The following is an 18962-nucleotide window of genomic DNA, read 5'->3' on the forward strand; positions in this document are numbered from 1 at the left end:
ACAATCACTGATACCTGTCCTTGCTTGATTATGGCTATCACTCTGGAGAATAGCACAAAAAGAAGAAAGATGTAAATCAGTTTGAAAGACAATGGCACCACTAAGGCATCAACCATAAATACCTCAAGATCCCAGGATCTGCCACAATAACTGGGAAGTCTGTTATTCAAATGAGTATCCAAATGAGAGACAAACTTATTAATCTCTGGCCTTTTCCAGTACCTCACAATATTGTAAAAAAAACTCCTGATGCAACTTAATCGGTGTTTAATGCACATCAACCTCTGTCCTCCCAAGAAAACTCTTCCTTTTGTGGAAGGCTGTAAGTAATTTATGGTGTAGATAAAAAAAAGTTTAATGAATCCCTACTTGTCCCTGTACAGGTATTACTGTACAATACTAAAGGGGCTTGAAATTGTGCATTAAAATCAATGCATTAGGTTCCATATATAAACGTTATATACAGCATAACTACTATACAGGGAGATATATACTATATAACATTTTCTACATTGTTAATACAGTTTATATGCTGTAGTGTTTAAAAAATCTCAAATTCCAAAAGTAGAAACACAAATAATTTGATAGTCTATTTAATAAGGTAGGCTACAGGTTGCTGACTGACAACTTTTTAAAAAAAATAGATTTTATTACTAAATATAATGAACATTGGGTAATGTTAATGACAGAGTAATTTTACAGTGTCAGTTTTGTAGAAGAGTGACTTAATTTAATCAGAACATAATGCTGAGGCTAATTAATGGTGCTGAAGACTGTAACATCAGAAAATTACTTTCTGGGTTGATTTTCAGAAATGGTTAAATGGAATACAATTTTTTTTTTTTAAGTAAATCAAAGTGCTCTTGAAAGGAACCAGGTGAACCCTCTTGTAAGTCCCTTAATTTTCCTATCACAAGGAAACCATAGGGAGGACAGAGACTGCATAATTTAAAAGGCAGGAGAATTCATTACCATAAATTCTAATGAAAATTTAAGTTTTCCCTTTTCCTATAATAGTGCGATAAACACCAGTTAAGACAAATAAAATGGCAAGTCAAACACCAATGGCAGAAAGCCCAGCACAGAAATCCTTGTTTAACTATGTTCTTTTCATTTCAAGGCTTTTATTTTATAAACGTAACTGTTAGCTGCATTCTCATCAAAACAGAAAGATATACACAATACTGGGCTTTTGTACCAAGGGTCACACACACTTCTTATTAAGTTTTAAGCAGAACTTAAAATCATACTGTAATTATTGTACTCTACAGGTAGCATTAGTAACCAAGCCAAAAGCAACAGTGTAGTCATGTCATTCTTAAAAGATCAGCATTTTCCCATGCTTCTGCATAACAAATGTGTTGCAGATTAATTGAAAGTGTACAGGGCATCTCAGCGCTCAGATTAATCCGAGCATTTGATATCCCTTTCACTTCATATGGAAATGGCATTCAATGGAACCATTTTCATTGGGACAATGTGTTTTTGATAACAAGTGGAATGTAAATCTCATGAGAAAGAAATCAATCCACCCAAAGCAGTCCAGAGTATTGATTTATGTGCATTATAATTTCACAGGCTTGAAGAGAATTTCAATGTTAAAAAAGAAGCTATTTCAGTATCAAATGTAAAAAATATCAGGACAAATGGGAAGTGCAGGATTTTTGTATTAAGAGCACCTGCATCACAAGCATAGCTTCGATAAAGGACTAGCATATACCTGCATACATACGTAACTCTTGCTCTCAGTTTTAAAGAGGATCTGTAAATTGTCTTATTTTTCCTCTGACCTCATACTGCTATTTAAAGAAAATCAATACAATATATTAGACTTACGTTAAAGTTCAAATTTTTCTCAGATTTATATTCATGTTCTGTACTTTATCCTAAAATGGTTTATAACATTTATTTACATTTACCTTAATGTATAATAGTCACAGTAGCTGCAGTGCATGGAGGACACAAATATTAGGGGCAATTTGGAGTAGTCAGCTATACTAACTCAAGGAGCTGTCAAAGGGACATGAAAAACGATTTTTTTCTTTTTTGATTTAGAAAACGCATGCAATTTTAAACAACTTTCCAATTTACTACTAATATTGAATTTGCTTAATTTGTTGGAAAGCATATCTAAATGGGCCTCGGCAGCTGCTGATTGGTGGCTGCACATAGATGCCTCATATGATTCGCTCACCAATGTGCATTGGTATTTCTTTAACAAAGGATATCTAAACAATGAAGCAAATTAGTTAATAGAAGAAAATGGAAATGTTTAAAATTGGATTCTCAATCTGAATCATGAAAGAAAAAAAAATGGGTTTCCTGTCCCTTTAAAGCATGATTGTACACATATCCGAGCAACTTATAATCAGTAGTGTTAACCATAAACTGTTAGTCAGGGATTCTTTTATAGCAATTTACTCCCTTTGCCACTGTATATCCTACTAATTATATAATGGCACACCACATATAAAATGTCTAACAACAAAACACACAGTTTAATGATAAAGCATTTGGCAATCACCGTATTGTAAATGCTTACATAAGCTATTTAATCTACACAATTGATATGTATAATTCTCACGTTACCAATATAACAAATATTTTTAGCATCAAAATCATTCCAATAAAATTCCAACAACAAGGTACGCAAATGTCTTACTACAGAAAGATAATGCTCTTAATAAACTAATATACCCTAAAATACTCTGTCCCCTTTCAAAAGGGTAGAATATAATGTCAAATAAAACAGTATTTGACTGATAAACATGTGACATAGAACTATTTGATTATTTTTTGTTAATAAATATTTTTTACAATGATTTTTTTTGTTAATAAAGATGTTATTTACTATTTGATTATTTTTGTTGATAAATAAAAATGCTAATTACAAGATTCTCTTCGATATTTGTATAAACTAATTGATGGATAATTTTCTTTTAGAGGAGACTAATGAAGGATATTAACATGATATATTTTTGTCTTTCAAGCACAATTAACAGCAGAAGCAATAACTTTTTTTTTAATTTTGAGTTTGTACTAAGGTTTTTGCCCCTTTTCTAGACTTACAGACCAACTGGTGGAGAATATATGTACGTAAATCTATTTAGAAAAGTGTGTGGGGGTGATATAACCATGCTATGTTTTGTCTAGTCACCTTTATTATTTGTATCACACATTTGTACAACTTCAATACATACAAGTATGTTTAAATGTAACCTTTTGGCCATGCATAGTTCTCTTGGTCTTATCTTGAGAAAAGTAAAGGAGAGAGACACAAGTAGAATAAAAAACAAAAATAAATATGACTTGGAAGCAACTGTAGGAAAACCTGCTGAAAGCAGACACATAGGAGCATATTTACCGTTGCTCCAAGGCCGCAGACAGAATTCAACCCGATCGAATACGGTCGGGTTAATTGACACCCCCTGCTAGCGGCTGATTGGCCGCAAATCTGCAGGGGGCGGCATTGCACCAGCAGTTCACAAGAACAGCTTGTGCAATGTTATATGCCGACAGCGTATGCTGTCTGCATTTATCGATGTGCGGCGGACAAGATACGCTACTTCGTATTATGTCCACTCACACATTGATAAATATGCCCCATAGAATCCTTCTGATTTATAGGCATTGTGTAAGAAACTGAAAACAAAAAACATAATTTATGCTTACCTGATAAATTTATTTCTCTTGTGGTGTATCCAGTCCACGGATCATCCATTACTTGTGGGATATTCTCCTTCCCAACAGGAAGTTGCAAGAGGATCACCCACAGCAGAGCTGCTATATAGCTCCTCCCCTCACTGCCATATCCAGTCATTCGACCGAAACAAGACGAGAAAGGAGAAACCATAGGGTGCAGTGGTAACTGTAGTTTAATTAAAATTTAGACCTGCCTTAAAAGGACAGGGCGGGCCGTGAACTGGATACACTACAAGAGAAATAAATTTATCAGGTAAGCATAAATTATGTTTTCTCTTGTTAAGTGTATCCAGTCCACGGATCATCCATTACTTGTGGGATACCAATACCAAAGCTAAAGTACACGGATGATGGGAGGGACAAGGCAGGAACTTAAACGGAAGGAACCACTGCCTGTAGAACCTTTCTAACAAAAACCAGCCTCCGAAGAAGCAAAAGTGTCAAATTTGTAAAATTTTGAAAAGGTGTGAAGCGAAGACCAAGTCGCAGCCTTGCAAATCTGTTCAACAGAGGCCTCATTTTTAAAGGCCCAGGTGGAAGCCACAGCTCTAGTAGAATGAGCTGTAATCCTTTCAGGGGGCTGATGTCCAGCAGTCTCATAGGCTAAGCTTATTATGCTCCGAAGCCAAAAGGAGAGAGAGGTTGCCGAAGCTTTTTGACCTCTCCTCTGTCCAGAGTAACCGACAAACAGGGCAGATGTTTGACGAAAATCTTTAGTAGCCTTTAAGTAAAACTTCAAGGCACGGACTACGTCCAGATTATGCAAAAGACGTTCCTTCTTTGAAGAAGGATTAGGACACAATGATGGAACAACAATCTCTTGATTGATATTCCTGTTAGAAACCACCTTAGGTAAAAACCCAGGTTTGGTACGCAGAACTACCTTGTCTGAATGAAAAATCAGATAAGGAGAATCACAATGTAAGGCAGATAACTCAGAGACTCTTCGAGCCGAGGAAATAGCCATCAAAAACAGAACTTTCCAAGATAAAAGTTTAATATCAATGGAATGACGGGGTTCAAACGGAACTCCCTGAAGAACTTTAAGAACCAAGTTTAAGCTCCACGGGGAGCAACAGTTTTAAACACAGGCTTAATCCTAACCAAAGCCTGACAAAATGCCTGGACGTCTGGAACTTCTGCCAGATGCTTGTGCAAACGAATAGACAGAGCAGAGATCTGTCCTTTTAAAGAACTGATAAGCCTTTGTCCAAACCCTCTTGGAGAAAGGACAATATCCTAGGAATCCTAACCTTACTCCATGAGTAACTCTTGGATTCACACCAATAAAGATATTTACGCCATATCTTATGGTAGATTTTCCTGGTGACAGGCTTCCGAGCCTGTATTAAGGTATCAATGACTGACTCGGAGAAGCCACACCTTGATAGAATCTCCATGCAGTCAGTCTCAGAGAAATTAGATTTGGATGATTGAAAGGACCTTGTATTAGAAGGTCCTGCCTCAGAAGCAGAGTCCATGGTAGAAGAGATGACATGTCCACTAGGTCTGCATACCAGATCCTGCGTGACCACGCAGGCGCTATCAGAATCACCTATGTTCTCTCCTGTTTGATTTTGGCAATCAGTCGAGGGATCAGAGGAAACGGTGGAAACACATAGGCCAGGTTGAAGAACCAAGGAGCTGCTAGAGCATCTATCAGCGTTGCTCCCGGGTCCCTGGATCCGTAACAAGGAAGCTTGGCGTTCTGGCGAGACGCCATGAGATCCAGTTCTGGTTTGCCCCAACGATGGACCAGTTGAGCAAACACCTCCGGATGGAGTTCCCACTCCCCCGGATGAAAAGTCTGACGACTTAGAAAATCCGCCTCCCAGTTCTCTACGCCTGGGATGTGGATCGCTGACAGATGGCAAGAGTGAGACTCTGCCCAGCGAATTATCTTTGAGACTTCTAACATCGCTAGGGAACTCCTGGTTCCCCCTTGATGGTTGATGTAAGCCACAGTCATGATGTTGTCCGACTGAAATCTGATGAACCTCAGTGTTGCTAACTGAGGCCAAGCTAGAAGAGCATTGAATATTGCTCTTAACTCCAGAATATTTATTGGGAGGAGTTTCTCCTCCTGAGTCCACGATCCCTGAGCCTTCAGGGAGTTCCAGACTGCGTCCCAACCTAGAAGGCTGGCATCTGTTGTTACAATCGACCAATCTGGCCTGCGAAAGGTCATACCCTTGGACAGATGGACCCGAGAAAGCCACCAGAGAAGAGAATCTCTGGTCTCTTGATCCAGATTTAGTAGAGGGGACAAATCTGAGTAATCCCCATTCCACTGACTTAGCATGCATAATTGCAGTGGTCTGAGATGCAGGCGAGCAAATGGCACTATGTCCATTGCCGCTACCATTAAGCCGATTACTTCCATGCACTGAGCCACTGACGGGCGTGGAATGGAATGAAGGACACGGCAAGCATTTGGAAGTTTTGATAACCTGGACTCCGTCAGGTAAATTTTCATCTCTACAGAATCTATAAGAGTCCCTAGGAAGGAGACTCTTGTGAGTGGTGATAGAGAACTCTTTTCCACGTTCACTTTCCACCCATGCGACCTCAGAAATGCCAGAACTATCTCTGTATGAGACTTGGCAATTTGAAAGCTTGACGCCTGTATCAGAATGTCGTATAGATACGGAGCCACCGCTATGCCTCGCGGTCTTAGAACCGCCAGAAGTGAGCCCAGAACCTTTGTAAAAATTCTCGGGGCAGTGGCCAACCCGAAGGGAAGAGCTACAAATTGGTAATGCCTGTCTAGAAAGGCAAACCTTAGGAACCGATGATGATCTTTGTGAATCGGTATGTGAAGGTAGGCATCCTTTAAGTCCACTGTGGTCATGTACTGACCCTCTTGGATCATGGGTAGGATGGTCCGAATAGTTTCCATTTTGAATGATGGATCTCTGAGGAATTTGTTTAAGATCTTTAGATCCAAGATTGGTCTGAAGGTTCCCTCTTTCTTGGGAACCACAAACAGATTTGAATAAAATCCCTGTCCTTGTTCCGTCCGCGGAACTGGATGGATCACTCCCATTACTAGGAGGTCTTGCACACAGCTTAGGAATGCCTCTTACTTTATCTGGTTTGCTGATAACCTTGAAAGATGAAATCTCCCTTGTGAAGGAGAAGCTTTGAAGTCCAGAAGATATCACTGAGATATGATCTCCAACGCCCAGGGATCCTGAACATCTCTTGCCCACGCCTGGGCGAAGAGAGAAAGTCTGCCCCCCACTAGATCCATTTCCGGATAGGGGGCCGTTCCTTCATGCTGTCTTGGGGGCAGCAGCAGGCTTTCTGGCCTGCTTGCCCTTGTTCCAGGACTGGTTAGGTTTCCAGGCCTGTCTGGAATGAGCAACAGTTCCCTCTTGTTTTGAAGCGGAGGAAGTTGATGCTGCTCCTGCCTTGAAATTTCGAAAGTCACGAAAATTAGACTGTTTGGCCTTTGATTTGGCGCTGTCCTAAGGAAGGGTATGACCCTTGCCTCCAGTAATGTCAGCAATAATTTCCTTCAAGCCAGGCCCGAATAAGGTCTGCCCCTTGAAAGGAATGTTGAGTAATTTAGACTTTGAAGTCACGTCAGCTGACCAGGATTTAAGCCATAGCGCCCTACGCGCCTGGATGGCGAATCCGGAATTCGTAGCCGTTAGTTTAGTCAAATGAACAATGGCATCAGAAACAAATGAGTTAGCTAGCTTAAGCGTTCTAAGCTTGTCAATTTCATTCAATGGAGCTGTCTAGATGGCCTCTTCCAGGGCCTCAAACCAGAATGCCGCCGCAGCAGAGACAGGCGCAATGCATGCAAGGGGCTGTAAAATAAAACCTTGTTGAATAAACATTTTCTTAAGGTAACCCTCCAATTTTTTATCCATTGGATCTGAAAAAGCACAACTGTCCTCAACCGGGATAGTGGTACGCTTTGCTAAAGTAGAAACTGCTCCCTCCACCTTAGGGACCGTCTGCCATAAGTCCCGTGTAGTGGCGTCTATTGGAAACATTTTTCTAAATATAGGAGGTGGGGAAAAGGGCACACCGGGTCTATCCCACTCCTTGCTAATAATTTCTGTAAGCCTTTTAGGTATAGGAAAAACGTCAGTGCACACTAGCACCGCATAGTATCTATCCAGCCTACACAATTTCTCTGGAATTGCAACTGTGTTACAGTCATTCAGAGCAGCTAATACCTCCCCCAAGCAATACACGGAGGTTCTCAAGCTTAAATTTTTAAATTAGAAATCTCTGAATCAGGTTTCCCCGAGTCAGAGATGTCACCCACAGACTGAAGCTCTCCGTCCTCATGTACTGCATACTGTGACGCAGTATCAGACATGGCTCTAACAGCATTTGCGCGCTCTGTATCTCTCCTAACCCCAGAGCTATCGCGCTTGCCTCTTAATTCAGGCAATCTAGATAATACCTCTGACAGGGTATTATTCATGATTGCAGCCATGTCCTGCAAGGTAATCGCTATGGGCGTCCCTGATGTAATTGGCGCCATATTAGCGTGCGTCCCCTGAGCGGGAGGCGAAGGGTCTGACACGTGGGGAGAGTTAGTCGGCATAACTTCCCCCTCGACAGAACCCTCTGGTGATAATTCTTTTATAGATAAAGACTGATCTTTACTGTTTAAGGTGAAATCAATACATTTAGTACACATTCTCCTATGGGGCTCCACCATGGCTTTCAAACATAATGAACAAGTAGGTTCCTCTGTGTCTGACATGTTTAAACAGACTAGCAATGAGACTAGCAAGATTACAAGCAATATAAAAAACGTTACTGCGCCTTTAAGAAACACAAATTTTCCCAAATTTTGAAATAACAGTGAAAAAATGCAGTTACAATAACGACATTTTTACAGTGTATGTAATAAGTTAGCAGAGCATTGCACCCACTTGCAAATGGATGATTAACCCCTTAATACCAAAAACGGAATAACAAATGACAAAAACGTTTTTTAAACAGTCACAACAACTGCCACAGCTCTACTGTGGCTTTTTACCTCCCTCAATACGACTTTTGAAGCCTTTTGAGCCCTTCAGAAAAGTCCGGGATCATGCAGGAAGAAGCTGGATGTCTGTGCAAAAAAACGCCAAAATAGGCCCCTCCCACTCATATTACAACAGTGGGAAGCCTCAGGGAACTGTTTCTAGGCAAAATTCAAGCCAGCCATGTGGAAAAAACTAGGCCCCAATAAGTTTTATCACCAAACATATGTAAAAAACGATTAAACATGCCAGCAAACGTTTTAAAATACACTTTTATAAGAGTATGTATCTCTATTAATAAGCCTGATACCAGTTGCTATCACTGCATTTAAGGCTTTACTTACATCACTTCGGTATCAGCAGCATTTTCTAGCAAATTCCATCCCTAGAAAAATATTTTAACTGCACATACCTTATTACAGGAAAACCTGCACGCTATTCCCCCTCTGAAGTTACCTCACTCCTCAGAATATGTGAGAACAGCAAAGGATCTTAGTTACTTCTGCTAAGATCATAGAAAACGCAGGCAGATTCTTCTTCTAAATACTGCCTGAGATAAACAGTACACTCCTGTACCATTTAAAAATAACAAACTTTTGAAATAAACTAAATATAAAACACCACAGTTCTCTTACGACCTCCATCTTAGTTGAGAGTTGCAAGAGAATGACTGGGTATGGCAGTGAGGGGAGGAGCTATATAGCAGCTCTGCTGTGGGTGATCCTCTTGCAACTTCCTGTTGGGAAGGAGAATATCCCACAAGTAATGGATGATCCGTGGACTGGATACACTTAACAAGAGAAAGCAGTTTACAAAAATCTGCACAGAGGAACCAGGAAAGTTTACATTAGAGATGAGCACAGTGACAATACTGCCAAACCCTGTGAACTCACAGCACACCCAATGGCAGTATCCTCCCTATAGCCATAAACACACAATAGGCAGGCACAGAAGTCTGTGAAGCTGGGATTGCTACATGCTTTTTTGATGGGAAAGTACCCCTTACCCTATCATGTATGTTAAAGGGACAGTCTACAATATAATTTTTATGGTTTTAAAATAGATAATCCCTTTATTACCCATTCCCCAGTTTTGCATAAGCACCACAGTTATATTAATATACTTTTTACCTCAGTGATTATCTTGTATCTAAGCATCTTCTGACAACCCCCTGATCACATGACGGTGACTGTTTGTCATCTATTGACTTGCATTTAGTATTGTGTTGTGCTAAATCTTAAATACCTTCTCGGATGTGAACACATTGTTATCTATATGGCCCACATGAACTAGCAGTCTCCTGTTGTGAAAAGCAAATACAAAAGCATGTGATTAAGAGGCTGTCTATAGAGCCTCTGAAACAGGCAGACATTTAGAGGTGTACATTTTATAAAGTATATTAATCTAACAATGTTGGTTGTGCAAAGCTGGGGAATGGATAGTAAAAGCATTATCTATCTTTTTAAACAATAACAATTTTAGTGTAGACTGCCCCTTTAATATTGTCAAGTAAGACAGACACCCATATGCATTACTAAAAGCCTGGAGGGAAAACACACAGAAGAGGCCTAGAACCAAGGGACTTAATGGCTCTGGTAGACACCAAGACTGAGGACACAATAAATTCTGTGAAATACACAACACAAAAAGGAGAGGAAATTATACACATTTTTGAAAGCTGTATGCAGAGAAAACCTAGTGACTAATCATATGAAGTGGGTCCCCTATCAAGGTTCTTGGGTATGAAACCCTATTCACAAAGTTCCATCAAACATGGTGGAGCAGAATGCCTGAGGCTGCCAAACAGCATCATGAACTATGTCACATCAAGGAAGAGAAGCCTTTCCAACTGAATATTATTGAGATCAGTAATGTAACACCTTGGAGCCTATACTAGCATCAGCCACAAAAACACAACAGAGACACGTATTATTAGGCTTTTGGTACTCAACAGGAGTTTAAAAAAAGAAAAATATTTTATTTGCCCATTACAGCTTTTAAGACGTAGAGTTAATTAAAAAACTTAAATTATGCTTACCTGATCATTTTATTTTCTTCTGACGGGAGAGTCCACAGCTGCATTCATTACTTTTGGGAATTCAGAACCTGGCCACCAGGAGAAGGCAAAGACACCCCAGCCAAAGGCTTGAATACCTCCCCCACTTCCCTCATCCCCCAGTCATTCTGCCAAGGAAACAAGGAACAGTAGGAGAAATATCAGGGTGAAAAAGGTGCCAGAAAAACAAAAACAAAAATTACGGCCATATAAAAAAAAAACTCGGGTGGGGAGCTGTGGACTCTCCCAGTCTGAAGAAAAGAAAATTATCAGGTAAGCATAATTTAAGTTTTTCTTCATAAACGGGGAGAGTCCGCAGCTGCATTCATTACTTTTGGGAAAACAATACCCGAGCTATAGAGGACATTGAATGCAAAAAGGGCGGTACAAAAGGCAGCCCATTCTGAGGGAAACACAGCCTGAAAACACCCAAAGTCCAGACAAAAAAAACTGCTTCACTAGAAGCCAAAACAAAAAGGAAAAGGTCCAAGTAACTGCCCAACAGTTAGAACTAGCAAGAGACCGCTCAGGTTATTAGACTCGACCAGTCCAACAAGTCTCTGAGGAGACAAAGTCCTGCAGGCACTCAGCCGGCAAAATAAACTCACCCCGACCCGAAGGAAGAGGAACATCTACATTCCCCCAGAAGGGAAGAAAGAGGACTCAGATAAAAGAGTTCGAAAGGACCTTCAGAACACAAAAGGACTAGGGCAAAAAGAAAACCCAAAAGGTAACTCCAAGAGAGTAAACCAGGCTGAAACAGGGCAAAACCGATGACAAAAACCCTACCGACCCAGCAGAGCAAAGGGAGGATTAAATCCCTTTCTGCATAGAAACCAAGGGATAAAAGTAATGCACCAGGCGGATACTATGGAATGCCAAATACACCCCAAAGGGCGGGAAAACGAAACCAGAACAGCTTACCCGCACATAGGAACATAAGGCTGAATACAGGCACAAAAGGTCAAGTACCGAACAAAGAACCATCAAGATACTACAGCCGGCCCAGTAGAAAAGTCTAATTCTCCAATAAAAGAGACAAATATTCGCCCATAGGAACAGAAGATGTCCCGGAACCAGGAAACTGGGCCGTCCCCTGGATACAGAACCCCAAAATGTCCAGACAAGACAAGGACCAAGACAAAAAAACCCAGACACCCGGAACTCGGAGCTTGCTTTCCACAAATAATAACCCCAGGAACCACCGGGTTACCCCATCCGGAGCAGACTTTGCACCACAGACGATGCAATCACAGTCATATCCAAGACGCCTTGGACACTGAACTCTCACGTAAGTGTCCCAGACACAGAGTGCTTAAGACACCCACAGCAGGATACAACTCCTAACTTAAAGGGTGCTAGGCAATGATGAAAGGCAACAAAAGAGCAGAGCTCAACTCTTAGATGGATTGAGAATATTCTCCAAGATCCTCTTCCCAGGAATCCCCTACAGCTCGAGGAAATAACGAATGAATGAACATCCTAACCCCTGGCAGGTGAAAACCCAAATAAAAGTAGGGGCGAAAACAGGAAAAAATGAGACAACCTAATCTGCAAATCTCCAAAATATTGGAGCAGACGAGATCACAGAAGTGGAAAAAGCCAAAAGGCCCTAACTTCCTGAAACAGAATACCAGAAGGCCAACCCCAAGGAAAGGGGACAAAAAGGCCGAATCAGCCTCAAACCGAAGGAAGAGATATCGTCATCAAGGCAAACAGAGTCCAAGAGGACAATATCTCAAAATAGAAGATGTGGAATAAGTTACCCAGAGTAATCCTTAGCAGGAACCGCTCTGGACCCCGCCAACAAATAGGAACAGGACAGTAAGGACTGAGTACCATCCCCTGATGCCCCACCCAAAAGAAGAAACGAGAACCAGCCTGACGTCTGGGGCGAAAGTCCTCCTCTACCATGTTTTAGTCCTGTATGGGCAGAGCCTCAAAAATGTATTAAAACTCATGGAAGTTCCACTTCACGAAAACTCTAGCAAAAAGCGAAAGCATTATTCAATCCGAAAAGAAACCAAAGAATAACGAACTCCTCATCCAAGTGAGCAACTCACCACCCAACCAGGTCAACCAGTTACACCGGCACCACGTGGATGATATAGACTGTAAGGAACAGAAAATAGTGCCCGACCAGGACCAGCCTGCTACATAGGGCACTCAAAACTGACCCAGACCACAGAAAAATTGAGACCCCAATAGGAATCGACAAAGTATTTAAAGCCAATAGAATGAGAGCTCAATCCTATTGGCTGATTGGATCAGCCAATAGGATGAAAGCTCAGTCCAATTGGCTGATTGCAACAGCCAATAGGATTTTTTCCACTTTAATTCCTATTGGCTGATAGAAATCTTTCAGCCAATAGGAATGTAAGGGACGCCATCGTGGACATCACTTAAAGGGAACCTTCAGTTGACGCCGACGACCGTAAGAAGAGGATGCTCAGCGCCGGATGTCTTGAAGATGGACCCGCTCCACACCGGATGGATGAAGATAGAAGATGCTGTCTGGATGAAGACTTCTTGCCGCTTGGATGAGGACTTCGCCGGATGGATGAGGATGGATGTCCGGACTTCGATAACTGTAAGTGGATCGTCAGGGATTAGTGTTTTTTTTTAAGGGTTTTTTGGGTGGGTTTTTTTTTAGCTTACGGTTTGGGCAATGTAAAAGAGCTAAATGCCCTTTAAAGGGCAATGCCCATCCAAATGCCCTTTTCAGGGCAATGGTTAGCTTAGGTTTATTTTATTGGGGGGGGTTAGTTGGTTGGGTGGTGTTTGCATTTTTTTTTACAGGTAAAAGAGCCGATTTCTTTGGGGCAATGAGCCACAAAACCCCTTTTTAAGGGCCATTGGCAGTTTAGTGTAGGCTATGGATTTTTTATTTTGTGGGGCTTTTTTATTTTGATAGAGCTATTAGATTAGGAGTAATTTCATTTTATTTTTGATAATTTCGTTTTTTATTTTTTGTAATTTAGTGTTTATTTTTTTAGTAATTTAGAAAATTGTATTTTAATAATTTATTTTTTTTATTTTATTGTAATGTTAGTTTTTAGTGTAAGGCAGGTTAGGTTTTATTTTACAGGTATGTATTTATTATAACTAGGTAGCTAGTAAATAGTTAATAACTATTTACTAACTAGTCTACCTAGTTAAAATAAATACAAACTTACCTGTGAAATAAAAATAAAACCTTATATAGCTACAATATAACTATTAGTTATATTCTAGCTCGCTTAGGTTTTATTTTACAGGTAAGTATGTATTTAGTTTTAAATAGGAATTATTTAGGTAATAATTGTAAGGTTTATTTAGATTTCTTTTAATTATATTTAAGTAACGGGGTGTCAGGGTTAGACTTAGGGTTATGCTTTGGGTTAGGGTTATGTTAGGGTTAGGTTTAGGGGTTAAAATATTTATTTAGTGTTAGTGATGTTGGAGGCCAGAGGTTTAGGGGTTAATAACGTTAGTATAGTGGCAGCGACATTGGGTGCAGCAGATTAGGGGTTAATAACTGTAATGTAGGTGGTGGCAATGTTAGGGGTCGCAGATTAGGGGTTAATAACTGTATGTAGGTTGCGGCAATATCGGGAGCGGCAGATTAGAGGTTACAAGTTTTATTTAGGTGGCGGCGATAAGGGCGGCAGATTAGGGGTTAATAACATTATGCAGGTTGCGGCAATGTTAGGGGCAGCAGATTAGGGGTGTTTAGACATGGTTTTTATGCTGGGGTGTTAGGTTTAAACCTTACTTTTTCTTTCCCCATAGACATCAATTGGGCTGCATTATGGAGCTTTTGTTTCCACGATCGCAGGTGTTGTTTTTTGCCGGCTCTCCCCATTGATGTCTATGGGGAAATCGTGCACTAGCACGTCAAAGCAGCGCTTGTATTTGGGTGCGGTATGGAGCTCAACGCAACCATATCGCCTGCACAAGCCTAGTTTTAGTAAACTTGTAATAGCAGCACTATAGGGACGTGAAATAACGCCACTTTTGTGGCGGTTGTTAATTTCCCTATATCACTCAAAACTCTTAATCTAGCTGATTATGATTTAAAAAGAGTAAACACAGTTGATTGATAATAAATGGCTTCAGCCAAACACTATCCATGAGTGAAATTAATGTTTTTGTGTTATTATTCATATTCTCTAAAACATGGCCAAGAAATCATAAATTCTGCCAGGGTATGTAAACTTATGAGCACAACTGTAATTCCTGATATCTGCGTAACTATATCACTTATTCCTGCACTAGGAATATTAACCTCAACCTGTTCTTGCATATATTCTATGTTGGCTTCTGTGTTTTTTTAAATTTTTCTTGTCCCTGTGCTTTGGAGGCATGGCAGGTGAACTGCCTCGACTAGAGGCTATAAATCTTTCCATGTGCTAAAAAAAGAGTGCAACAGTGCTAAAAACTGAGGAGAGGGAAAAAAAGGGGAAATATATATGTGTGTGTGTGTGTGTGTGTGTGTGTGTGTGTGTGTGTGTGTGTGTGTGTGTGTGTGTATATATATATATATATATATATATATATATATATATATATATATCCGGTCTGAATACCATTGAGAAAGGCTCACGGTAGAGCCGAAACGTTTGGTTTCTTCTGCTTATTGAATAAATCGGATTATAACAAAATTGTGTGCCGGCTGTTCTTGGATCTCATCAGGCAACGGAGTCCGTCCGTTGGATCCGGTTCTGCACTACTGTATGTATATATATATATATGTATATATATATATATATATATATATATATATATATATATATATATATATATATATATATATATATATATATATATATATATACACACACACACACACACACACACACACACAGAGAGAAGTGCACTCACAGGAACGAACAACCAGCTCAATATCATTGTTAGCCTGTTCTATGGCGATTTACCACCTGGGTGCAACTTCTTTTAGCCCAGTAATGCCTTTCCCAGAGTAGAACTTTCCTGTAGTATATCAGTCTGATCCCGCCTATTACGGTCAGTCCAGTGCCGAAACACCAGGCAATTCCAGGCAATTCTCCTCTGAACAAGGAACACAGCAACCCCAGATGATCGTTTCGGCCTTCATTGGGCCTCGTCAGTGAGGTGTAGCATTATTCCTCTAAGCACACTGAGAAGGAGGGAAATAAGGGAGGAAGGCAGTTAAGGGAGGGAGAAAGGGAAAGAAGGGAGAGGGGAAGGGAGGTAAAGAAGAATACACTTTGAAACAATCACTGCCCTTCACATGCAACAACATACAGTAATTATCATGATTCAAGTAATTAAACTTTTGAAGTGTCTGTTTACTTTTTACTCCGTGGGTTCATGAATGCAGACAAAGTTAGCTATTAGTAGCTAACATACATTAGTGCTGAGTTATTATGATTAGACATCACATGAATGCAGAGAAAGCCAGCTATTAGTAGCTAACATACATTAGCGCTGAGAGTTTATGATTAGACATCACATGAATGCAAAGACAGCTAGCTATTAGTAGCTAACATACATTAGTGCTGAGAGTTTATGATTAGACATCACACGAATGCAGAGAAAGCTATTAGTAGCTAACATACATTAGTGCTGAGAGTTTATGATTAGACATCACATGAATGCAGAGAAAGCTAGCTATTAGTAGCTAACATACATTAGCACTGAGAGTTTATGATTAGACATCACATGAATGCAGAGAAAGCTAGCTATTAGTAGCTAACATACATTAGCAATGAGAGTTTATGATTAGACATCACATGAATGCAGAGAAAGCTAGCTATTAGTAGCAAACATACATTAGCAATGAGAGTTTATGATTAGACATCACATGAATGCAGAGAAAGCTAGCTATTAGTAGCTAACATACATTAGCACTGAGAGTTTATGATTAGACATCACATGAATGCAGAGAACGCTAGCTATTAGTAGCTAACATACATTAGCACTGAGAGTTTATGATTAGACATCACATGAATGCAGAGAAAGCCAGCTATTAGTAGCTAACATACATTACTGCTGAGAGTTTATGAATAGACATCACATGAATGCAGAGAAAGCTAGCTATTAGTAGTTAACATACATTAGCGAAGAGATTTTATAATTAGACATCACATGAATGCAGAGAAAGCTAGCTATTAGTAGCTAAAATACATTAGAAATGAGAGTTTATGATTAGACATCACATGAATGCAGAGAAAGCTAGCTATTAGTAGCTAACATACATTAGCGAAGAGATTTTATAATTAGACATCACATGAATGCAGAGAAAGCTAGCTATTAGTAGCTAACATACATTAGCAATGAGAGTTTATGATTAGACATCACATGAATGCAGAGAAAGCAAGCTATTAGTAGCTAAAATACATTAGAAATGAGAGTTTATGATTAGACATCACATGAATGCAGAGAAAGCTAGCTATTAGTAGCTAACATACATTAGTGCTGAGAGTTTATGATTAGACATCACATGACTGCAGAGAAAGCTAGCTATTAGTAGCTAACATACATTAGCACTGAGAGTTTATGATTAGACATCACATGCATGCAGAGAAAGTCAGCTATTAGTAGCTAACATACATTAACACTGAGAGTTTATGATTAAACATCACATGAATGCAGAGAAAGCTAGCTATCAGTAGCTAACATACATTAACACTGAGAGTTTATGATTAGACATCACATGAATGCAGAGAAAGACAGCTATTAGTAGCTAACATACATTAGTGCTGAGAGTTTATGATTAGACATCACATGACTGCAGAGAAAGCTATCTATTAGTAGCTAACATACATTAGCACTGAGAGTTTATGATTAGACATCACACGAATGCAGAGAAAGCTATTAGTAGCCAACATACATTAGTGCTGAGAGTTTATGATTAGACATCACATGAATGCAGAGAAAGCTAGCTATTAGTAGCTAACATACATTAGCACTGAGAGTTTATAATTAGACATCACATGAATGCAGAGAAAGCTAGCTATTAGTAGCTAACATACATTAGCACTGAGAGTTTATGATTAGACATCACATGAATGCAGAGAACGCTAGCTATTAGTAGCCAACATACATTAGCGCTGAGAGTTTATGATTAGACATCACATGAATGCAGAGAACGCTAGCTATTAGTAGCTAACATACATTAGCACTGAGAGTTTATGATTAGACATCACATGCATGCAGAGAAAGTCAGCTATTAGTAGCTAACATACATTAACACTGAGAGTTTATGATTAAACATCACATGAATGCAGAGAAAGCTAGCTATTAGTAGCTAACATACATTCGCACTGAGAGTTTATGATTAGACATCACATGAATGCAGAGACCGCTAGCTATTAGTAGCCAACATACATTAGCGCTGAGAGTTTATGATTAGACATCACATGAATGCAGAGAAAGCTAGCTATTAGTAGTTAACATACATTAGTGCTGAGAGTTTATGATTAGACATCACATGAATGCAGAGAAAGCTAGTTATTAGTAGCTAACATACATTAGCGAAGAGATTTTATAATTAGACATCACATGAATGCAGAGAAAGCTAGCTATTAGTAGCTAACATACATTAGCACTGAGAGTTTATGATTAGACATCACATGAATGCAGAGAACGCTAGCTATTAGTAGCTAACATACATTAGTGCTGAGAGTTTATGATTAGACATCACATGACTGCAGAGAAAGCTAGCTATTAGTAGCTAACATACATTAGCACTGAGAGTTTATGATTAGACATCACATGAATGCAGAGAAAGACAGATATTAGTAGCTAACATACATTAGCTCTGAGAGTTTATGATTAGACATCACATGAATGCAGAGAACGCTAGCTATTAGTAGCCAACATACATTAGTGCTGAGAGTTTATGATTAGACATCACATGAATGCAGAGAACGCTAGCTATTTGTAGCTAACATACATTAGCACTGAGAGTTTGATTAGACATCACATGCATGCAGAGAAAGTCAGCTATTAGTAGCTAACATACATTAGCACTGAGAGTTTATGATTAGACATCACATGAAAGCAGAGAAAGCTAGCTATTAGTAGCTAACATACATTAGCGCTGAGAGTTTATAATTAGACATCACATGAATGCAGAGAAAGCTAGCTATTAGTAGCTAACATACATTAGCACTGAGAGTTTATGATTAGACATCACATGAATGCAGAGAAAGCTATCTATTAGTAGCTAACATACATTAGCA

General features: G+C 39.6%; 1 protein-coding gene and 1 non-coding gene across 3 annotated transcripts in view; both read right to left on the reverse strand.

Moving 5' to 3' along the window:
• The window catches only part of ATP9B (ATPase phospholipid transporting 9B (putative)), a 1400042-nt gene that overhangs the window by 1316513 nt on the left and 64567 nt on the right, over window positions 1-18962 (reverse strand). The window lies entirely within an intron of this gene.
• LOC128661873 (U5 spliceosomal RNA) lies at window positions 12676-12787 on the reverse strand. The gene has a single exon (XR_008402652.1). It is a non-coding gene; the product is annotated as a U5 spliceosomal RNA (small nuclear RNA).

The sequence above is a fragment of the Bombina bombina genome, chromosome 5, assembly GCF_027579735.1.
Source record: "Bombina bombina isolate aBomBom1 chromosome 5, aBomBom1.pri, whole genome shotgun sequence".
NCBI classification, from domain to species: domain Eukaryota; kingdom Metazoa; phylum Chordata; class Amphibia; order Anura; family Bombinatoridae; genus Bombina; species Bombina bombina.